This window comes from Furipterus horrens, unplaced genomic scaffold, assembly GCF_987537825.1.
Source record: "Furipterus horrens unplaced genomic scaffold, mFurHor1.1.pri manual_scaffold_10, whole genome shotgun sequence".
In the NCBI taxonomy this organism is placed as follows: Eukaryota; Metazoa; Chordata; class Mammalia; order Chiroptera; family Furipteridae; genus Furipterus; species Furipterus horrens.
In genome coordinates, this window is record NW_028327180.1 from 6,536,196 (window position 1) to 6,561,440 (window position 25,245).

Sequence of the window (25,245 nt, forward strand, 5' to 3'; positions counted from 1 at the left end):
CTTCTCAAGTACTATGTATTTCAGCAATTTAAAAAAATTGCACAATATTTTATTTCAATGGAAAGTATATTATCTAGAGTTAACCCACAAAAAAGAGATCTTATAGAATGCACACATTTAATATAAATTAGATCATTGTATTTTAATTTTTATAAAGTTTCATATAGAGATTATGATAATTTTCTAGGCATGGATAAGCTGACATTATAACTTGCTATGCCATCAGGCATTGCCATGCAATAAAACAAAACAAAACAAAAAACAGATACCCATGCTAATATGTGAATAATTGTTGATTTAAAACCAATTTTTGAATGCCTCCTTATAGGCTGTATTAGGCATTGTGGATCCCAAAATGCAAATAGAAAGACATTACCTTCCAATTACATAGTGGGGGGACTGAAAAGCCACAAGCACCAACAAGAAGTGTCGAGGGCGGTGAGACCACAAGAGAAGCATCTTTGTTTAACCAGAGAATGCCTTTTACTGGTTGAGACTTGAGAATTGGAAAGATGTCTTCCAAGCAGAAGAGGCATCATGAATCGCAATCAGACAATTATGGAGCTTCGGAAGAATCTTGGGGTGGGATGTTTGGGTAAGGTGGGAGTTGTAGTTCTGTGTAGGCAGTGCTCTGCAAAGAAACATGGTTTATCCTTCATGAGAACAAGAGACAATGGAAGATGCTGAGCAGATGAGGGATATGGTGAATTTTATTTTGTAATCGATCTCCCTGGGGGCAGTGTAGATACGTAGTTTGAAAAAGGGATGAGACTGAAGAGTGAGGGGTAGCTCTCATTGTCCAGCAGAGAGATCATAAATATCCATCCCCGTGCACCTGGAGTCTGCTGAAAGTCGTCGTCGGCAGCCATCCGTCTCGAGAGACGATGGTGTAGCTTCTTAAGAGTCTATCTGCACCGCCGAGAATGGCTGTGCAGTCCGACTCGGGAGTGACACGGTATCTGTCTTCTCCCGTGTTGAATCGACATCTTGCGATGACGCTGGAGTGTCCTCTCCAGTGGAGCTGAAGCTACAGAGCCTGGGCAGGGTGATATGGAGGGTCTGCTGTTGCCCATGCAGCAGACCCCCCCTCTCTTCGCAGCTGAAGGGTCCAAGGGAAAGACGGAGTCGATACAGCTTGGCTTCAGGTGCGCCGCAGGAGTTGCCGGTGTTGACTACAACGTCAAACCGCCTTAGGGACTCCGGCTCCGGATTTTCTGTCGGGGTTTACTCCCTTAGCCTTTCCCCTGAAGAGGTATGCCGCAAGGCAGCGGAGGTTTTTTGGAATCAGAGTTTTCCTTCTCTGATGTGCCCTGACTGGAAGATCGAACCAGCGACACTTAGCTCGCAGGCCGACGCTCAATCCACTGAGCCAAACCAGCCAGGGGCCTGCTGAAAAGTAAGGGGATGGATAAAAGAGAGAATAAGGGGACGGAGTTGATTGGACTTAATAACCGGTAGAATGTGAAATGTAAAGAGGATAGGAAAAAGGCTTTAGGATGACATCTGGCTTGAGTCTCACATTTGTTTCAATTATCATTTATATGCTGAAACCACCTAATACATTTCCCCAGCTCATCTTTCTAAATTCTCCATTTTGGTTTCTAATATTGACTTTACACTCATCATGAGCAATTGCTCTGTTGCTCCCAGAGACGGCCCCTTGGTCTCACCTCACCTCAATGCAGAACCCCACCATTTATTTCCCTATCACCTCAAGCCATAAAACTGCTTGTAAGGCTTACATCTCATTTCTCTTCACTCCTCACATCCAATAAATTACCTAGTCCCGTTGCTTTTCCCTATAAATATTTTCTCAAAAACCTTAAGCACTACCACAAATTCCCACCACCACTTCCCGCTAGAAAGCTCAGCTACCAAAATTTCTTCCCTATTCTACTGAAATAGGTTTTTAATAGTTTCCCCAATATTATGTTCCTTTTCCCATGCTCTCCAATTCATACTTCATCCTGAAGCCGAGGGATTTTGTAGAAAAACAACTAGACATACCTGAAATCCTTAACATTGGCTATTTAACTTTGGCTTCTGCCTTCATCTCAAGCCAAATCTCGTATCATTTGCTACTTTATTTATGTGCAACTTCTATGACTCAACTCTACTAGCCTCTCTTTATTGCTTTAACAAATTAAGATATTTTTCTCTCTTCCTGAAAGGTTCCTTCTCTTCTCTTACCTCTTAACATGAGTAACTATTACCCATCTTTCTTGTCAGCTCAGGTATTACTTTCTCCAGACTAGGGTACGACCCTGGTAATAAGTTTCCATAATGCTCAAAATCCTTTTGTTATTCTGTCATTGAATAAATACTCTTTATAAGGAATAATGCAAGAGTATGACATTGGAGCATAATGGTTTAGACTTGGGGTGGTCATAGGTGAAGAGATAAAGTTGAATGGGGTGGAGGATTATGACATTTAAGAGATAAAGGATCTGTGTGGTTACTATATGACTCTTCATAGAAAAACTTTTAGCCACTTTTGACTTAGAGTATTAATCTGTAAATTACTTCCTCCTAGCTATGAAATAGGATAAATCTGGAGTATATAAAATTATGTCTACCATCACTATCTGATAAGACCATTTGAACATTTTTTGCATCTTTTCATATTTAGACTTTTCTTATCACTCTTTGATCCATTTTTCTATAACTCCTGGTTTCTCACTATCTAGAGGAGCCAAACTAGACTGTCTCTCAATGCAGGGAGTTTGCTTTCTCAAAGGGATTTTGCCAATGGGAAGTACATCTGTTCTTGCTGTTTGAGGTTTCTTTGTTAGCTTGTTCCTCTCCCACAGCCAATATCAATTGTCCCTTGTGCATATATTCACGTCATTTCTGCCAAATTTTACCAGATGTTAGTTGTGTTACTGAGAAAGGAGGGTGGACAAAATCCAAAACCCCAGATCAGTTATCTCCTGCCAATGCTCACCTTAATTCCTAAGGGATACACTTATACAGCAAATTCTCTCTGTAAATCATCTCACATAGACAATTTCAATGTCGATCAAATTTTACCCTAGTATGTGTACATGCTGTTATATTTACATTAAGGAGGCCTAACATAATATTCCTTTTGTTTCAAAAACCAGGATTATAATATTTCATCAGTTCAATTTTCATTTTTCTACCTATCTACATTTCTAAGATATAATGAACCTTGTGTTACTGATGTCAATAACAAAGGCCATCAAACCAAGGCCATTAATTCCTAGTCCAAAATGCCATCATGGGAAGGAGAGAAAGTTGGATAGGGCCCATCGTCTTGACAGGACCAGCCAAGGGACACAGCCAGCCAGAGGCAAGCTCCCAGGAAAGAACCAGGAGAACAAATTTCCTGAAATAGCTTCCCTTTCTCTCCAAGATTGCTCTCCAGAGATCTCCATAGACTGACCCCACAGTCAGAGGGCACCGTGTAAAAATCAAGGTAGAAATGGTGGGCAGTAAATGTAGAGACCAACAGAAGATATTCTTCATTACTTACCTTTCCTTTTTCAGTCAGTAAATACTCATTTGTGTTTATGTGCCTGTCATTGCAATAGACCTGGATGTGCTGCAGTAAAGGAAGCTCATTCATGATGTAGTCTAAGGGTCTGTCTGGTGGGTAGTATATTGTTATGGAATGAAAGACTTAGATCAAAAAGTGCTAATGCTGACAAGTATGGAACACATATGTGCATTAAGTCAACATTAAGAACCACAACTGAAGCATTGTTCCCTTTTGTGTTTTATTTCTACAACAGATGATTGAATGAAAAACTCCAAAATTCAGAATACTGATTTAATAATGAAATATTATCAGTGAAGCTCATTTAGAATATATAATTAGGTTTAATCATTGATTATATGTACAAATACCTCCTATGAAAATAACAGCTTGATTTCAGTTTATGAAACATTTCAAGATTTTGAAACAATGATTTCTAAAGTTTTGTGTAGTATGATAGTCTAGACAGGCAATATGCACTTGTAAGTTGAAATTTATCCAGTCTTATTTTTAGGAAAATAATACTGCCATCAAAGAGAAGAAAAGTTCCTGTAGAAAACCAATTACATTATAGTATAACTCAAGAGAAACCAGTAATCAATCTTTTGGTATGTGTTAAAGTTAATCTAATAAAATTGATATCCCAAATACTGTCTCTAAAACTGCCACATCAACAACAATAATAAAAATACTCTATACAGTATAAAAAGCCTGCTCAGAGGAAAAAATATTATACTGCTATTATAGTAGAAAAGATTTAGGTTGAAACTCACTTCAGTTTGTCGTTTGTTTCCGAGATGATTCTGTAAACGGCAGACCAGCAATTAATATCATAGACATTTATCTCCCTGTTTAAAGTGCTTTGTCATGTCCCAAAGATTTTGAAGTTTCTCTGTCATGAGATCAAACAAGAGACTCTTATCTACCTTTTATGGTCGACTAAAATCCCCATATTTTTTCGTTAACTTATTTGAGGCTAAATCTCTCCTTTAAATGTATTTTTTTAAATCCTCAAATGCTGGTATATTTTATACCAATGTAACCATATTATATTGGTTTGTTTTTGTTTTGAGTCAGTTCTTCCAGTTTATTCTTTATTCACATTAATTTGGCCACCTGGCACATTAACTATTCTTCCTCTTTATGTTTGGATCACAGTTTTGATGATATCAGACTTCATACAGAAACCTGTGGTGTGTATGGAATGTCTCATTCCTACCTACTGACAGAGATTAATTAAGCAGCATTAGCTCCAAATTTATCTAACTGCATGGTTTTGAACCTTTTATTTTATTTTATTAATTATCTTTATTATATGACTATGTGAAAGAAACTGGGGCAGGGGATAGGAATATAAGATAAAATAGCCATGATCTGTACCTCTCAGGCCAGCCAGGAAAACCATCACATGTGCAGCGTCCTCTGGTTAATGGGGTAAGAGTTCTAGAAAGTCTCGTAGAAACGATGATGCCTAGAAGATTGAATAGGAAGAGTACATGGATGATTTAGGGCCCAAGGTACATGGCTAACTTTTCTTGTTGATTTCTGTGTGTGTGGGGGGGGGGGTGGGGCGGGGTTCTAAATACTTATTTTAGCTAATTTAATCCTAACAGTATTAAGATTACTTGTGATGGGTCCCAAGGTCACATATTTAGCACATTGTGGATTCTGGATTTGAACTCTAGTATTCATTTTATAGAGCCACATTCCTTGGGGTCAAATTTAAATATCCAGAAATTCAAATTAAGAGTATGGTTAGTTGTGCGTGATAACAATAGGGAAGTATCAGAAGATGATTGAAGAAGAAAATAACTAGTGCAGCCACACATTTAAGATAGATGATGCTAGGGTCAGTTTGACCAGTGGAGTGGGTATGAACATTGAAGGAGATTGGGAAATGGAAGTTTTGACTTCTGTATCGAGGTGGGGAGGGCTGAGCTGGTGCGAGGTATTACTTACCATCATCAGTTCTCCATCCATGCCCATGACCCTACTTATGAACTGGATGACAGGAACTCCTAAAAAAGCATTCTCTGTTCACCTGTTAGCTTGGGGAATCTCTGCCAGGTTCTATCCACAAAAGCCACTTGCTCTGCACTGTTTTTGCAGACCTGCCACTTTTGATACCAGGCTGCTCATGACAACGTGTACTGTTTCTTGATGTCTTGGACTTGACTCTCCTAAAATACAGATTTGATTTCCTACAATCACTGTTCACTCTTTCTCACTTTTGCTCCAGCTTTATTTCCTGGGAATCCTAATCTGAGTCTTAGGTTGGCCAGGACACTTGACGTGGAGCTGAAGGGATGTTTCAAGCAACTTGGTCTTACTAGTCCTCAGAGTAGGTTTTGAAGCATCCCTCTTTCCCTTCCCATGGCTTTTACCCAAGGTTCTAGGTCAATACTACCTGGGATTCACTAGGAATAGCATTGTCTTCTGTTGTGCCTACTGTAAACACATCCTAAAAAATTTCCCTGAAGGTTTCCCTTGTGGCAAACTTGCAATCTCTCATGAAATGGAAGTAGTTAATAATGTATCTGCTGTTTTACTGTACACATTCATACATATGACACCAGATGAGTCATCCTGTATGGTGTGACCAAAGGCCTCTTCCTAGCTAGCAGCTATCACACAGAGAAGACAACACATAAATTTGTTGTGATTTCAAAAATTATATATATTCTTAATATAAATTATTTGTTTAATTAACACCTTCTGCCTTAACAAGAGGTGTTAGCATATGAAAGCATCCTTTGAGCCTGGCCTCCTAATGCGAAATGCAAGACTTCTGAAATTTAATCATTTGCAAAGATATGTGAACACATATCCAATGGCTGTAATTGGCATAGCTATCATTTAACCACATGGTTTTGCGGATGAAAGTGCAGAAAAGATTCACAGTTCATAGTAAGATAAGCCCTCATTCTGTGTAAACATTGTCTTTAGCTCCAGTCGATAATGACTAATTATTTTGGTCACCACAATAAATGCAGTTTGTTAGACATTTGGATTAACCAGAAGAATGAGCATTATTTTGAGAAAACTTAATGAAAAAAAGAGCCTTTGTAAAAACAGGTAAGAGAATTTAGCAGAGAAGTGAAAGGGCAGAGCTCTCTACGTGGCTGTCCAAATTTGATTATTTGTCTCAGGATTGTGGTGCCCCTTCTAGGTCCATGTAGGGAAAAAAATCAATGGTAGAACAGAAAAGATGTAAACACAAAGGTCTATTTGAGGGAGGTTAGCGTGAAACCTACTTAGTGTCCGTGATGAGGAGTTTCAGTTTAGTTTGAAAGGGAAGTGGGAGTCAGAGCTGGAATCAGAGCAAATGAGTAGGTTATAGTATATAAATCGGTAGTGGGAGAAGTCGACTACCATTCCACAGCTTTAGCTACAGTTTGATCATAGTGTGTTTAGGAGTAAAATCAAATAAATGATGGCAAGAATGAAAAAGAAATCCCTAGACACAACAATATCTGAAAGAGAAAAGGTTAAAATAAATCAGTCGCCGTTGCAATCCTTTGAGACTGTGAACACTTTACCAGTGTTAACAATGGAATTGATTTTAAGGAAGGAAAGAGTTTTGTAGTTAGGAATGAGCAAATAACTTCTGTATAGAAATTAGGTTTTAGATATTGATGTGCAAGTAGAAATATTTTTAAAGGGCCAAAAAGAAAAAATAAATACAAAATAAGGTCAAATCTCCATCAGTAGAAATATTTTAAAAACCTGGATATTATTGGCCGGCTGGCAAGTGAAACAGGTGTTGCAAATTTAGTTTTCCATCTGTTTGACTTTTCCACTTTTACTGTTAACATCACCTCCCTTCAAGCATTTATGACGTGCGCATGTGTGTGATCGTGTGCACACGCACACATATGCCTTTCCTGCTGTCTTGCTGTTCTTGGTCTGCTTGGTGGTGCTGAGCATCAGCACTGGAAAACAGGCAACAGAAGGTTGATTGCTAAATGAAAGTGTAAAAATAGAAGTAGCAGACTCAATGATGTGGTGTGGTGTGTAAGACTGGGGGACTACGGGAAAAGAGCAATGGCTCTCTTCCCATATTTGCTTTAAAAAGATCTAAGGAAGTAAAGTAGAACCATGTGCCATATAGTTAAGATGAAAACTTAACCACCGATCTTAGAAAAGTTGTTAGGCCCGGTTACAACCCCATGACGCTCCACCGCCACCGCTCAAAAGTCTTGGTGGCCTAATGACAGCTAAGTGTAGAAGAGAAGCAGGCTCAGACATTGCACATGGGAACATTCTCAGATGCCTCATAACAATTTAAAGGAGCAAGCAGAAGCAGAGAGGGAAAATAAATAAATGACTTAAAGATCTCAGATGCTTGCAAAAACACGTACCTGAAATGTCTGCAGGTAAAAATATTATTTTAAATAATGACAATTTGTGTCTCTTAGGTTTTAGCACAAATACAGTTTTTAAAAAAATATGTCACATGGAAGGATCGCCTAGGAGGAAGCAGAACTTTTAGAAGTGGAAGGGCTAAAGAAAAGCTCGGTACCTGAAAGTCTGTAGCCTTTAAAAACACCTTGTGAATTCAGGAGAGCTATTTTGACCCTAATTAGAAGAGAATAGAAACATTAACTCTAGAGAAAGGAGTTATGCTCCTTTATGGAAAGCCTCCAATAAGAGGTAATTATCCAAGTTCATTATTTTCCTTTGTTTTAGTGCTGTTTTCTTTATCCTAAGTCCATATCAAACAAAGTAATTCATGACAATTTAGAGAACTCATTTTCCTGTTTTCCCTTTTGGACATTTTGTGATAATTATTCCTCCTTCAGAGAGCCCTCTGTTTTTTTATCTACAGCCTCTTTGCAGCTTCCTGTTTTCTGAAGGCATTGGCTTGTGTTTCCTTTGACACATTTTTGTTTTCACTTAGGTATTTGCTATTTGATGAATAATAGCCCGGTGCGGTGATTTAAGTGCAAGCTAGACTGCCTGTGAGCAAGTCAGCTTCCAGATGCCCGATGGGAACTAGAGGGTTTTTTTTTAATGTCTGAACTAGAAGGTTTTCATATATTTATTTTATTTTTTTATATCTGCCAGGCATTTATTTTCATTCTTGGAAAGCTTCCCGAGATCACGTCTCGGTTCAGACCCCTCCGTCCTCCCAGTGTCTCTGCCCTTCTTTCACCTTAGAGAAATGCTTCTCCTCCTTGCTGGTTTCCTTCAGAGAGATTCTTGCTCTCCGTTTTTCTCAGACTCGTTCGTTGGCCATCTAGCTCCATGATGGCAGTCTCAAAGGCTCATCCAGCCCCGTCCGCGTCATCAGCAATGGAAACAGGCTCCAACTTCCTTTGAGAGCTCCAAAATTAAACTTCAGGAAGGGAGGCAAGCACTCGCACCTCACTCTCTCACTGTGACAAAGAAAATAAAACAGCAGACTTTCAGTAGCAAAACAATCCAAGCATTGTAATCCTCCCACACAGCCAATAAAAATCTTTATTAAGTGATGAATTGATGTGGCTGAAGGCTACAGAGGGCGGAAACCTTCCCTGCAGCCTGACCTGGGCCTGAAGGCAGTTCTCCCCCCAGGCAGGGGAAAGTCATCCTGCAGTGATGGCGTGCGGGAGGGGCTTCTAGGATGTCTTCTTTTTTGGTCAAATGAGGCTTAACATGGATGTGACACCCGGACGTGCAGCATTCTCTCTGTGAACGCAGCCAGCAGGCCTGCAGAGGAAAATCCAGACACCAACGTTTAGAGTAGGGAAGAACCCTGGCGGGGTTCTATCTCTTCCTCCCCGCTACTGGCATCAAACCGTTTTCTGCCTGTGGCTAAAATCAGTTATGCAAATTGGCTTCTTTCATCTCAATTACCTGTTCAAGCGACATGTTCAAACTCATCTGAATCCTTACTTTGTCCAAGTCTCCGGAGGGGCAGTGGGTTATTCAACAAGTCACAAGTAATGACAGGCAAACTCACTCCCTTCTTTAGAGGAGGCTGAGCTAGTCGTAGATCTCTGTTTTTTTGATGAAGTTCCTTTCTCAGAATCTGTTTTTGCTTCTAAATGTCCATCCCCAACCATTCGTTTACCATCACCGGACTTGTGAATTTCTGTTTCTTCCACTGTTAACCATTATGCACTCAGGTATTCAGACATCGGGCAGGTTTTCCTTGCCAACTGCCATAGCTCTCATTTTTAAATTTATTTCCTTTTCTACTTTGATCCTTATTGTGAAATCTCCCAGAGTTTTTCTTATCCAAAGCTTATTAGCAACACTGAAGTTATCCTCATTTTGAAAGTATTCCTTCCTAGTATTATAATATTATAAGGCCATTAAGAAAAATATGCTAGGCAGAATATATATTACAAATATAATTTGAGTTTAGTTCATTCATTTTAGATGTAGCATGACTGAAATTATTAACAATTTACAAGGGCTCATATATTTTTAGACTTCTTAAACATCCGGTTTATACAAATCTGCTTTTTGTGTCCCTAGGACTATATGTCATACTGGTTTGACAAGGAAAATTAATTAGTGTATTGCTAGGGTATAAATCCCTGTCTTTGTAGTTATTGTATACAAAGGTGAAAACTTTGAGTTCACGAATAAAATATTAAAATTACTCAGTAATTCTGAAACTCCTTTCAGTTGTATATTTTTAAAAACCTAGCATTTCTTGTAGCCAGTGAACACGTGGCAACAAATGCAGTCACGGGGGGTGGGGGGTGGGGGGTGGGGGGGTGGATCACACACCTCCTAGGCCAGCTCGGCCTCGGGCACCTCGGTGCATCACTTTGCACGTCTGAGCTTCAGTGGCCTTAACTGTACATGATAACAATAATAGCCATTTGGTACTGTGATGTGTTCTTTGTCTCTTAAAATGAGACATAAAACAACAAACCTTTTCTCTGACAATACATTTTATTCTCTTAACAACTGAAGACTTCCTTCCCTCGTGGAATCTTGAGAATTAATAGGTTTATGCTTCAAATCAAGCTTCCTCCATTTCGGAATAACTTGAAAATTTTGGATGAATGCCACTGTTTTGTATTTTTGTTGATGACAAGTATTCTTGTCTCTTTTTCTCTCTGTCACCTATGGCTTCAGTTATTCGAGATACAGCAAATTTTGTTGTTGAACTTGTTAGCTTGTTGATTAAGATAGAATTTTTTATATCTCATGTGTTCTCATAGAGGTTACTCCTGCTTGATCTGTGTTTTTCACAAACTTCAGACTAAAATAAATATTCATGATTTCTCTTTCAAGTGGGCTTATATGAGGTATGGCGGACTCTTTGGCAATAAGATTCACTGGGTAGGAAAAGAAAACCAGGGCTTAACATGTCAAGTAAAGAATGTTGCAGTTCAGAAGTTACATAGACGTCCTGAACTTGTTTACAGAACATGAAGTGCTATCCCTCAGCAATAAGTTAATTCCAAACATTTTGATCTAGCTGCCCAAGGTTATATGACTCTTTTTGTTTCTGTTTCTAAGTGAAAGGCATTTATAACTTCTTTTTTACTTCATCTTCCTGTCTGAGGAAAGTAGGACCTGATGAAAAAGTTTTTCTACTGTATTTTGTGGTAAGGCAGTGGGGAGACTTGGTGGATTGAGATGGAAGAAGGAGGGAGGACCACGCCCCACCTCCCTCTGCCCTTGGAGCCCCTGAGTCATTTCCAAGGAACCCCTTGCGTTCTTGATCAGTAAATTTTTGTTAAGACAGGGTCCTTTTCTCATTTGACTTTATGTGCTCCCTTGTGTTTGTTTGATAAAAAGTTTCAAAACTTAATTAACTTCCAGAAGGACCCATCTGTTGATAAGGTAAAATGGAGAATTCATAGAGGATGCTTATATTTCTGAAGCAGTTACAGTAGAGAACAGGTTGTACCTTTAAGATCTAGAGATACCATCCAACCGGTAACTAGATAAACAATAACCATTGTGATGGTTTAACTTTCTTTTTTTTCTCTGGAAAAAGAAGTTGTCATGTGACGCAGCTTGTGTTATATTAGGCTCCCTGTGAAAATTTTGTTATAGAAGCTGATCGGGCTCTTCCAAGTCATAAGATCTGCACTGAAATCTGAACTCAGCCACTTGCTGACCATATCACTTTTGGCAGGTTCTTTGAGTTCTTTGTTTCCCTTGCTGCTAAATGAGTGGTTGGCTTGAAGGATCTCCAAGGCCCCTTCACACTCCAGCAATTTTATTCTAATTCAATAACAGCTCAAATGTTCATAAAATATTCTGGAATTGAAAGCAAATGAGTAATCAAATTTTTAAGTGAACAAAATGTGTCATTTTTTGACTATTTATACTAAACATTTAATGATCATTTTATTCCTTTTAAAATGCATATTTATTTTTAGTTTAGGCACTGAGGTGTAGATTTAAGTGTTGTTGATGTGAATGTTCTGGCCATTTTTATAAAAGAAGAATACTCTTGGGAGATTAAAAATTCTAAGAGGCAAAAAGCCTGGGAAATATAAACTATATTTTAGTGAACCAACTGATTTTGCAATTGTCAAATGCATTTATATTCACATTCACAATAGATTTCATTAGAGATTCTTAGCATATTTGAACCATATGATTAAAATCTTTATAATGTTTGAAGAACCTCTCCTAAAGGAACAAACGCAAAGGAACAGATGTAAAAATCAAATAAGATAAAACATGTGAAAAATTTTTGAATTATAAAGTGCTATATACCTATAAAAAAGTATTAAAATTAGGTCTCACATAGTTATTGAAATTATGTAAATTTTTTCAGATAATTAAGAAAGTTGAACTGACCAATTTGATGTCATATTCGTATTTTTATTCTTGTTATGCCGTCTCGATTATTCAGCAGTCTCCAGTTAGAATCCTATTCTTTATAGCTGCTGATTTTACTAACGTGTTGATCCGGGCTTCAAGATACCAAAGCTAGCCAATATTTCGTGCTGTCAGAGTTTGTGGGCTTTCCAGGCCACTACTTGGTGAAGCATTAGCCCTCTGTGTAGGATAATGGCATCCCTGTGCCAACAGGAGTGTAATGGCGGAGGAGTGGAGATTGAACTTGCACTCTGAGGATAATGGACCAGGAATTTGGAAGAATTACACTAGAAGACAAGGGACAGCACTGTCACATTATAGTTATTTGATTGGTTCAGACTCGCTAATGGCAGAGACTGACTCCTCTTCAGGCTCTGGCGGGACAGAGGCTGGTGGAGTCAAGTGTGAGAACCTGCAATCCATCCGTTTATTAGCTTGCTTCGCAAGGCCCGTAGACAGCCCATAGCAGCATCCTCTCCTCTCTAGATGAACATGTGAAGGGGCTGTTAAGACCTCCTCAGCCCCCCAGGTACCTCTTTTGTGAAAACTAAGCCTTGAGAGTGTCAAGAAGAAAAGTCAGCATCCTGATATTGGGTGGGTTTTGGACCCTTCTTTTGTGATGAGGAAAAACAATGAAAATGCAACTAATTGTTTTTCATGATAAATACACAAGTTAATTTCAATGCCCAGTGAGTAATGAACTTCCCAGGCTAATAGATGTTGAGACCCCCAAATATGCATAACCTAGAGAGGGGAAATAAAACAAGTCAATTATAATAATAAATGAGAACAAAGAAGTGTTTTCTAGGTGAGTTTTTCTGTTCACAGCTGCTATTTCGTATTCTTATCCGAGAGATTTGCATTATTTGCATAGGAAAATATTTGATTTTATCTCTCAAAGATTCAGCCACTTGTTCTCACTCGTTCATCATCCCAGGCTTGACGGAAGCCATTTGGGGATGTGAGCAGCAGCCTTCACACTGTTTGCATGGCTGAGGGGTTAGGAGCTAGGGGATGACGGAAGGTAAGCTGTAGCTGATAGATTACATTATTTTTCCGCAGCTCTGATGATATAATTGCATGCCTCATGTCAGCCTGCTCCCTATGCACAGAGGGCAGAATTAGATTCATGGAGGCAATAGAAAAATCAGCATTAGAATACAGATTCCCCAGAGTTATACTCAGTTGCTTGGTTCACTGAGCCATGTTGCTTCTGAGGTGATTCTAAATCTGTCCTGGTGTCTTGCAAGTATTTCAGACATCTGCCAGCCAAGCCTATAAAGGTGTTTTATTGTTTTATGTGGACATAACCTTACATTCTCTGAACTTGCACTTTTTAAAACCAGATGATTTTCAATAATGTAATAAACATCTGCTAAACATACACTTGATAAATCCCTATAAAAACTGATCTCATGACAAAGAAATGAAAGGGATGGGTAAGATATGCCGTGTGCACGACTTGAATTTTACAGTCTGATTTTTGTTTGGACCACTGTTTGATTACCTTTGGCCCATGCAGAATTTGTGTTTTTGCATTGGGTATCAGTAGTCATCTTTATGTTGATGTGGGAGGCTTTTATTAGAGAAATTATTAATAGAATGCATATTCTGTCTGGCCTTGATATTCAGAATCCTTTCCAAATAAACAAATTTCAAAATGGAAATGACTGTTATCTCTATTTCAGTAACATACGACCTTGACAATTTGTAGAGGACTAAGTGCTGCTTACAGGCTCTCTTTTTCTGTTGGTCAATACCATTGACTTTAGAAAATATCTGAAAACAGACATCTCAGTTTATTGCCACCCCCCCCCCCAATTTTTCCACAAAGTTCTCTTTCTTTATTTCACTAAAACTAATTAGGCATGTTGCACTGGCAGCGATTAATGCTGCTAAATGTCAATGATGTGTCTGCTTTGAAATAACTATTGAGCCAAAGAGTAAATAGCAATACAATAAAAATGCCCTAACACCTGCCTTGCAGGAGAGCAGAGAGCTATAAGATGGCAGGAAGAGTAAGGATGGGACTAATAATGGTTGATCCCTACATTGATTTCAGTAGTTTATGTGCCTGGAGAATCAGCTGCATGGACACATGTATAACAAAGCAAACCAAAAAGGAAAGATCATATCTGGTCATAGCTGGGGCATTATAGCTGGTGGGTGCCACCTTTGACGTGAATGTTCTCAAGAATGTGTTAAAAATGAAATAACCAACTTTCCTCTTCTTGATGGCTCAGATTTTCATTAATTAGCAGTATTCTTGAAAGGTCTTATTGTCCTGTAGGCATATGGATTATGTTGTTCATCTCTGAAATCTAGTTTCAATAAGAAATGTCTCACTTTGCAGAAAAACACCAGAAATACTTTCCTTAGTTGGAAACCAAATGGCTAGATCAGTGACCAGCAAGATACAGCAGCAGATCAAATCTGGCCCATCTCCTGTTTTGTAAGACCTCATGTGTAGAGAATGATTTACTGTATTTTTCACACTAGAAGACACGCCTGAGCATAAGATGCACCTAGGTTTAGAGGAGGAAAACAAGAAAAAAAAATTCTGAACCAAATGGTGTCCTAAAATATTTAATAAAATATAACAGAATAATAGTTCACCATGTAAACTGAATAGCAGTCAACAGCGGTATTAAGAACCATCGTCACTGTCATTAACAAATGAGGAGAGACTTTAAGGTTCATGTACTCTTCTAGTTTTCCGGGAACCCTTAGAACTCATCATCGCTAGTGTCAGAATTTATGAAGCTCAATTGCTCACAATCACTGATATCACTTTTTTTGCTATCTTCATACTGACCAGACACCCTGAGATTCAGCAGTAAAGTGGGACATTTAAGGGTCCCCAAGGGTTTCACATGGGCCCACCACTGCCTCTTCTAACAGCTGTCACCACCACTGACAGGTCAGGTAACACACATCACAGTCTGTGACGCAATATTCGCTCCGTAAGACGCATAGACACCCCCCGCCCCCACTTTTGGGGAAAAAAAGACGTGTCTTATGGAGCAAAAAATATGATACTTACATATTTAAATGGATGAAAAAAATCAAAAGTAAAATAATAGTCTGTGCTGTGTAAAAATTATAATGCAAACATTTATAAAGAAAGTTTTATTGGCACACAGCCACCCCCACTCACTTTTGTATCGTCCGTGGCTGCTGCTTCAGCTATTGTACAGGGAGCCTTGAGTAACTGCCACAGGTGCTACGTGAACCACGCAGCCCAGAGTCTTTACTACAGAAAATTGTTGTGGATTCTTGACCTAGACAGTTATCTGAGAATACGTTTGAAGCTTGAATTTTAATGTGGCATCGTTTTTCTTTCTGTATCCGTCAATTTTCAAACACGAGGAGAGGAAGAAAAGTTGATAAGGGGACAAAAGGGAAGAAATTGCAGAATTTTGAGTTTTCTTTAAGAATTGAAAATTACTCTACACATTAACATTAGTCAGGGTTTTTCAGAGAAACAGAATCAATATGAGGTATATCCAGAAAGTATCCAGCCATGAAATATGAAAAGTAGAGACATTTATTGAAGGAGATACAAGATACAAGAAGCGTTGCACACAGGACAATGATGCCTCAGTCCCCTTCAAAGGAGGCATGTTGGGACCTCACACAGTTCTCCCCGTGTCTCTTCCACTGTTCAAAACACTGCAAAATTATTCGTTGGAATTGCTATCAGGTGCCTTGTTATATTTTCCTGAATTAATTGACAGTCTGAAATCTCTTTCCTTTCAAAGATGATTGTAGCTTTGGGAAAAGCCAAAAGTCACAGGCCACCAAATCATGTCTGTACAGGGACAGAGTCAACTGGGTGATTTGATGTTTCATCAAAAAACTGCATGAGATGTGATGCATGAGAGGGCACACTGTCCAGATGAAGCTGCCAGTCACCGTTACCCATAGCTGTGGCTTTTTTCAAACTATTGCCTCTCTCAACTGATGAAGAACATTGGAGTGGCACTCCTTATTAACTGTTTGGCCTGGAGGGGTGTACTCATGGTGAACAGCACCTTCCCAATCAAAAAACACAGTAAACATGGTCTTGATCTTGCTGCATCTTTGCCATGCCTTTTTCAGGCACGGAAAACTAGGCGACTTCCATTGGAATAACTAGGCCTTCATTTCCAGATCATAGCCATAGACCCACGATTCATCTCTGATTATGACCTTCTTGAGGAAATCTGGTTCATTGGGAATGGCTTGAATTGTCATTAGCAACGGCAGCACAATGTTTCTTCTGCTGTGGTAGCAGAAGCTGTGGAACGAATTTTGCCATAACATATTTCATGCCAAGATCCTGCATCAAAATCTCAGAAGCTGCAGTTTTTGGAATCCTCAGATCAGCTTCTCGTCCTCACACTGTCAGTCACTGATCTGTGTTGACTGCAGCCCGTACACGGTCAACATTCTCAGGTGTCTGCTTGCTGCAGGACTTCCAGAATGTGGGTCACTTTCAACAGATTCTTGACCATCTTTGAAGTGCTTGTGCCACTTTTATTTGCGCTCCTCTCATTGTATTGTCCCCAAAAGGCTTCTGAGTCATCTAAATCATTTCTGCAGAAGAATGTTCAATCTTAATGCAAAATTTGAAGCAGATTAGTTGTTGTACTTGCTGTTATTTTGAATGCAACAGCCACACAGTACACATGCTCACTCAACAGTGTCTACCACCCACTAACGAGTACAGTGAAGTCATCACTGTTTAGGCATGTGCATTCTAGTCCACTGTCCTTGGCTGCCAGGTTGCATCGATGTCATGTAAACTGTTCTCATTATATTAACAATAGCTAGACTTTTTCAGGTCAGGCCTTGTATGTCTATGTGTGTGTGTGTTTGTGTGTGTGCGTATGTGTGTGTGTGTGTATTTCTAATTATATGTAATCTATTTTAAATGAAAAGGTGGGTTGCTTTTTGATTACCAGTGACTTCTATACATACACTAATTAATTTTATTATGATATATACTATTATACCTTATGATGTGCATTGCACAGCTATGGGCTTTTACATACACATGTCATACATAGTTCCACACTCAAAATGCAAATAATTATTCCCATTATTAAGAATTATAAATTTAGGATCTTTGGTGATGCACACTCCCTTACAAACCATTATGGGTTCTATTGAATGATGAATGACCAATACATATAAACATATAAGTCAGCGCATTTAAAGATGATCTACTTTCTAGACTAAGAACCTTGCTAGTCCTCAGTATGCTATGGAGCTATGAAGTGTTACTTTATGAGGACATGTGAGGTTGGGATTGTCCCAGGCTGCACACTCTGTTTTTGTTTTCATCACTGTGTACCAACCAATAAGCCATTCAAAATTCCATGATGGAGTGGGGATAGAAATAAACTAATTTCAATAGATATTGTCATTTTCTCTCCCTACTGTCTATCTCTATCATCCCAAGTCAGTTACATCTTATGCTACTAGGGTCTCCCTATACTCTGTGTTCTTATTTTATACAGCATTTTCTTTATGTAGTATAGTCCTGTATTATGGTCTGGTTGAATATATTCAGTTTTTATCTTGCTAGAGATAATAAAACTTCGAACTTGTGAGAAGTCATTTAGTGTTTGTTGGTTATACATGCATTTTTAGATTCGCCCTTTAAAGTAAAATGTCATAGTTGGTTTTCTCCAAAGTACCCATTTGTATTATGATTTAAAAATGCAAGAGGCAATAATTTGATTTTAATCATTGGAACTAGGATTTAATTATAAAGCAGTTCTTCTTTCTGCCACACAGAAAAATGAATCAATAGAGTTCTTCATGTGGCTAAAGGAGACAGAGTACAAATAGGGTTGTGCCATTACCCTGGCAACACAGCATTTGTATTTATTCATTTATAGAATTTTCCACCAGATATTTTCAACACAGAATATTGAAAAAGTTGGTGTTTTTCTTTCTTGGTTTTATTTATATCCCATTTGCATATGTTTAAATGTAACTGTGTCTTTCCATAGAGGACTGAATTGCTCTCTTTGTTGACTATTACAGTTGTTTTCAGGTTTCAGACCCACTTTTGTGCTGTAACCCTTGTGACTTTTATCAACAGTACATCTGGGAAGGAGTGTTTTTCTTCTCACTTGACTTTGTAAGGGTGTGTGAACTTAGAAGTCTGAAAAAAATATCCAAATCTTCTGTTTTTCTCAACTCTTCTTTCCTCATGGCTTGTTTTTAATTTCTAAAATCGATTTCTACAGCTTCAGTTCTGATTTGGACATTCGTTTTATTTGACTTTGTTTTCTCCTTGACCACATTTGTATCCAGCCTGGCTTTTAGCTTTGGGCTGGGAGGTACCTTAACGGAGTGAAAGAAAAAACATCTTGAACTCACAAAGAAGTGGACATGTACTCTCTCTGTATCACTTCTCACTGTGACCATAGCTGAGCTACTTCATTCCCGTGGGTAAAGCACCCAGGGAATAAGGACTGGCGCCCCGTGCTGATGTTATATTCTTCCCCACTTCCCTGGCCCTGACCCTCCAACCCAGCAAATTCATTCAAACATTGTTAATGATTCCAAAGCCCACCCTGATTTTTGACTGACTTCTAGATATTAAAATGCTCTTAGTTCTTACATTGCAATTAGCTTGCTGTCCTGCATTTTTCTGTACTAATAACTTTATTATTTACAATGTTAACCGTAGTGAAGGGCAGTCTTGATTTTATCTTTTTGTTACTTTCCTTATTTTCAGATGTAGTAATCAAGTGTTCCACATTGAATTTCCAACATTTAATTCGTGTGCCAGAGTCATTATTCATTTTTGATTTATTTGTTTAAATGATAGAAAATGGAGTTAGAAATTGAGGATAATATTGAAAATGTTGATTGAACAATTCTTCAAAGAACATCATGAGATTTCCTATACTGTATTTATTTCTGAATTATAAAGATTTTAAGTTTAATAGTTATCATTTTTATGCTATATAGAATAACATTTGGTAAGAAATGTAACAGAAGAGACTGAAAGTCACACATTCAGTTTTATGAGGCAGAATTCTCTGGATTTTTATACTTATTTTATTTAATATCATTTGGTATTGCTAAATATATTTTAATTAAATTGGGGTGACATTGTTTAATAAATTAGATACATTTCAAGTGTTAACTATATTTGACAATTTTAATTTGCACTCTAGTTGCTATTTTCATTGTAAATATTTCATATGCAAGTAAGACTTCAGACACAAATTCAAGGAAAAGAATTCTGAAACACTTTTCTGACTCTGCATCCCCACCCACAATACAGCATGTCTTAAGTCATTATTGCTGTAGCCAATATCTTAAAAAAAAGAAAAAAGAAAAAGAAAAGGAAACACTTGTAAGTTTAAATTTCAGCTTTGCACAAATTGCTAAATTTATGAGACTCAATTTTCAGGCAAAGCACCTAAGACAATTCAAAGTAAATTTTTTTTCAAACAATGGTAATGAGGAGGTGTCTCAAGTTTTTCCAATCCCAGTACATGTGCAGATGTAGACTTGCTTGCCGGTGCTGTTTGGGAAGAAAAGAAAACATCAGAAGGAAAGGAGGCCAGATGCGTACTCTGGCTGCGATTAGTGGCGATGCATGCAGCGAACTGCTAAGTATCTATGACTAATCGAGATAGACAGGGCTGTCTCTTGCTAATCACAAAAGATATTGGCCTGTCCATGGGAGAGAGGAGTGATTATATCAAAAAGAACAGTCAGCTATTACGAGGGCACACTCTGTCAGGAGTGTCTGTGAATGATAAGACGAAAGGACAGAGATAAAATAAAAAGCAGGATCAACAGTCTTTAAATAAGAAGACATTTTTTGTGCTCATGTATAGCATTTAACGATGCTTTCTTTTTCTTTCACTACATGTATATTTTAAAAGAACACTGCTTTATGACAATGAAGTTCATTGTCATAAAAAGTTAGTCATACATAATAATTGCTTCTTATAATATTGAAAGGACTTAAAACTTAATTTTTTTAATATTTCCTAAATACTCTTTAAGTGCTGATTATAGCCCAATATCAAATCAAGTGTAGCACAAAGGATGAAGCCCAGTGAAACAGGTGGGTTGAACGGTTGAACTTCTGTGGCATGATAACAAAATTCTGCTCGGTTTTGGCCTGCCATCATTTATGGAAACATGCAGTTAAGTCTTAGTTTTCAGTTCAGAAATGATTCTTTTCTGCTGAACACAGATTTGGCTTTTAAGTTTTGTTGTTGCTGAAGCTCCTGTTTGGATACCACCTCTGGGTAAAAAATACATTTTGGGGGGAATTGGTAGTCGGAAACTATCTTTTTTGAGTCGTCACTGAACCATCTCCATTCTCTCATTATTAGAGGCTTCGGAAATGTCCTCCTTTTCCAGATCATTGCATAAATCTACTAATCAAAGAATAACACAAAAATTGTAAATGTTCAGGTGTTTATAAAGAAATATAAAGAGATATATATTTTAATTCTGAAGCTGTAAAAACTGAGTATAATTAGAAAAAAATATGTTGCCATGAGTAAAAATCTCAACAGAATTTTGAGGAAATGGTTTTCATTCTTTTCTACAGAATGCATATACAATAACTTCAGTAAAACAGTTAATACAAAGTCAGTGCAGATAATATGGTCAAAACATATATGTACCAGACACTATTGTAAGTACTTTTAGGTAGATTAATTGACTGAGCCCTCATGCCAATACTATGGTTGGTTCTGTTTTTATCCTTTTTTACGTAAGTGGCAACTGAGGCACAGGGAGTTCAAATACTTTTTTACAATCACACAGACTTTTCATTTAACAAGAATTTAAATCTGTATAATGTGGCTCCAGACTCTGTAAGTTTCATTTTTGTAGCTTTTGTTTTTTCCTTGAAGGGCAAAACAGTGACAGAGTTCTGTGGCTAGAACTTTGATTTAGTAGGGTAGGATAAGCTTGACTTATATTGCTGTGGAATAAGGAAAAGGAATGGGTGTATCTATATCTATCTATCTATCTATCTATCTATCTATCTATCTATCTATCTATCTATCTATCTATCGATTCAACACGGGAGGAGACAGATACCGTGTCACTCCCAAGTCGGACTGCACAACCATTCTCGGCGGTGCAGATAGACTCTTAAGAAGCTACACCATCGTCTCTCGAGACGTACGGCTGCCGATGATCTATCTATCTATCTATCTATCTATCTATCTATCTATCTATCTATCTATCTATCTATTTTATTGTTCTTTCAATGATTGCTGTAACTCAGATCCAAAGACAGGATTCTAGAGACCAGGCATAGATTTTTGGTTGCCTGAAACAACTTTAAGTCTTATTAAGCCATGAAGGGATTAATATAAATTGATAGCCTCAACTAGCTCACACCAAAAATTCTGTTGAGTATTTACTTAACTGCCTTGCTCCATTTATTCAATTCTAAGACATCATTGATTTTAGAACAATGTCTGGGTATAGAGAGGTTTCATCTAAAACATTAGGAACTCATTGAATGTAAGACACAAGCAATTTTGGAAATTAGAAAGCATACTACTGTTCATAACTACCCTTTGGATAGTTTGTCTTTATAGGTGACTTGCTGACTCTCAGGGGTTTGTCTGTGACAGTGACGGAAATTATTTTGTAGTGGGCAGGACACAGATAATAAATATAAACTTTCCCAAGATTGGCTGCTGAGAGCTCAAGCTCATGGAAGTTTATTTTTTTGACTTTTCTCCTCCCCAGAGAACATTTTTTGCCTCAGCTGGGAAAAATCTCACCCTATGCCCTTTACTGTCTAGAGCATGGACCCGCTGGTACAGGTGCTGGAAGCTTTGCTTTTCGGACAGCGTTTTCCCTTACCTTTGAGACCTGAGCCAGTGACTGAAGACTTCCTCAAAATGTTCTTTCAGAGGCCACATTGCATTGACATCTGACAGTCCGAAAGGAGCACATCCTTCAAGTGACGTCTTGCTAAGCCTGGGGTTTCCTCGACCAGCCACTCAGATAAGCAGACGCTGCAATGCACTCTGCCCCCTCCCACAGAGGGAACTGGGCAGCAACGCACTAAAAGATGCCCCCACGGAGCCCTGTGCTTGGGGCTCCTGGCCTTGCTGCATGTAGTTCTTTTCCTCTTACATACACGTGAGACATTTTAACCTCTCTGAACAAAGCCAATGACCTGTTGTCTAGTACACATTTATTTCTAAAGGGTGCTATTGGCCTCCAACATTGAATCATGTCTGTTCTCCCAGCTTGGGCTGTAGGTGCCCTTGTGGCTCCCATGGGTACCTCCATACATCAACAGGTCTGCTCTACGTGGCCTTTACCTGGTTTTCTCTCTCCATGACACGTGTGCTCAGGTTTCCTAGTTCTGGGTGACAGTTCATTTGACCTTCAAATGGTTTTCCTGCTTATTAATGTAGCCGAGGCATGATTCTAAGGAGTTTTCATGTATTAATCTAGTATTTTAAACATTTTAAGCATTAACCTCGAAACCTTAAAGAACTTACCATAGTGATCAGTTGGCAGTAAAGCCGGTGTTTGACTTGGGAAGTTAGGTGTAGAATTTGCACACTCAATTGCCACGCTTTGCTACTGTGAGGAGGGAGGGCGGCTTTAGAGTTGCGGTTGGAGGGTTGAGGTATTACACTTCTCATGGTCTCAGCATCCTCTGTGATTCCGATGGAGGAAAAGGTCCACTAGGATTGAGGGCTATGAAAGACTTGTGTGAAGGGGTGGCAGAGGTTTGGTCAGAGGCCTCCCATTGGTGCGGTTTTTCTATCCACACTCAGAAAGCCACAGGGGGGCTGAGGATACTGAGGGCGAGAGGTCAGGTGAGCAGGCATCCAGGATGAGCAAAGAAGAGATGCTTCCAGATAATTGTTGAAGAGGAATGTTTCAGTGAGAAATTTTCTGCATGTGAAAGGTGCCATTCCATTCCTGCTCTCTTAGAGTGGGGTGTGTACATTTCGGAGAATCCAAGGAGCGGTGAGTGGAATCTTGACTTTTCTGATCCAGGATGTCTGAGGGTAAATGAAAGGGTAAAGGAGGTTAGAACTGGTTTGAATCTTGAAGGAGGGTAGGTTTGTGAGAGGAAGAGTAATTTGTGGTGTAGACATTGCATCTCCACGTTCCAGTTGGAATATGGTCCCAGAACAGCTAGTCAACAGGGCTCCTTTGGATAATTCATCAAGGACAGAAGGAACAGCTACCACTGTGATATCAGACTTTTCTGCCAGAAAGACTCTTCAGGCCTCCCACGTGAAGTAACTTATCAACTAAATCTCTCTGATTCAGTTGTAGGCTGTTATGCATATCTGATAAGACTGTCTTTGTTTATAACTTGAAATAGATGGAAAGATTGTGCAGTGATTTCTATGACAAGATTTGAAACCTGGCAAAGATGGTCGAGGCTCCTCTTTTTATTGCACATAAATTCTTCTGCCAAAATCAAGGACTGAAAGAGAACTTTTTCCCTGTTTAGACTGTACGCCTGCACTTCTGTTATTTCAATACCATTCTTAACTATGTCTTTATAGCTTAAAACCACTCTGAATACATAAGGAGTCACTGGGCATGAACTATATGAAACGAGTATGCAAAAAAGAATCACAAAGCCCAGGACATTCTCAGGTTTAGTTCATTTATTTCACTAGCACCAGACTCATTTTGGTACCAAGCAGTTCTGGTCTTCCGCTTCTGCCTCCCGAATGTATCTCAAACCCTTCTACTTCTTCCCATCTCCACCGCTCCCCGTTTTAGCTCAGGCCACCACTACCACTTGCCTGGATGCTGCCCAGCTTCCCAACTGGTCTCCCTATTTTCCATCTTAGCTGCTCTCCTGATCCTCGCCCACCCTGAAGCTAATGTCATCTTTCTAAGGCAGAAATGCAAGTACCTCTATTGACGTCTTCCAGTTCTCTCATATTTTGCTTAATTAAAAAGTCCAGGGTCTTTCAGGACTTCTTTCTTTATCTTTCCCATCTTCTGTCTTAGCACAAATGCCCTTGATTCTAGGATTTTGATTCGAAAACTATTCTGTCCCCCATCTCTCTCCTGTCTCCTGTCACCTGTCTGATTCCCGGTTTCTCCTTCAAGTTTGAATGTCACTTCCTGTAAGAAGACTTATTGTTCCCTATAGACTAGTTTAGGTATCCCTTCTTTGTGCTCCCAAGCACCTTTATTTACTTCTTCCTCACTAGAATGTTCGTCTTTAGATCACCTGTTTCTTCCAACAGAGCGTAAGCTCCTTGAGGTTCTTGCCCACATCATTTCGTGATTGTATCTCAGTATTGAGCCCAATGTCTGGCACTGAATAGGTGATCAATATTCAATAAATTGAAAGAACTTGACATAACTCCACAACACTCTTTCTCAGTTCTCTTGAATAAAGAAGACATAGCATTGATTTTAGATGTTTCTTTTTAGATATAAAACCTGGCTGTATCATTTAATAATCTGGAGGGTGTCTGACATATTAAACTGGGTTACTGTGTCTTCCTGAATCAAAAATGTTCCTGGTCCAGCTCTTCAGGGACCTTCTGCCTATCTTAAATGTTTATAGCATGTTTCTCATTCTCTCAGAAATGTTCCTGCACCAGCTCTCCAGAGACACCCAGTCTGTCTTTAAAGCATCTTTCTCTGGCTTTCAGCTCCCATTATCCTTGGATTTCACCTCTGACTCAACATGCCTCCCTCTTGCTCACATAGTCACATCCATATGGGCTGAAATGTTTTCTTTAAGCAGTGCTTTGTGTTTTGGTCAAAATCGGGGCAATCAAAATTTCACATACAAATCCCATTAGGTAACATATACACAAACAGATATAAACCCGGAGAGCTTATGCACTTACATGTGTATCTGGGGAGAGACATGTGATCTCAGGATTGGCAGTGATAGAAGAGGTTGTATGTGATTAGGCAGGAGGCGTTGCAGGCAGAGATACAGGAAGTCTGTAGCGGCC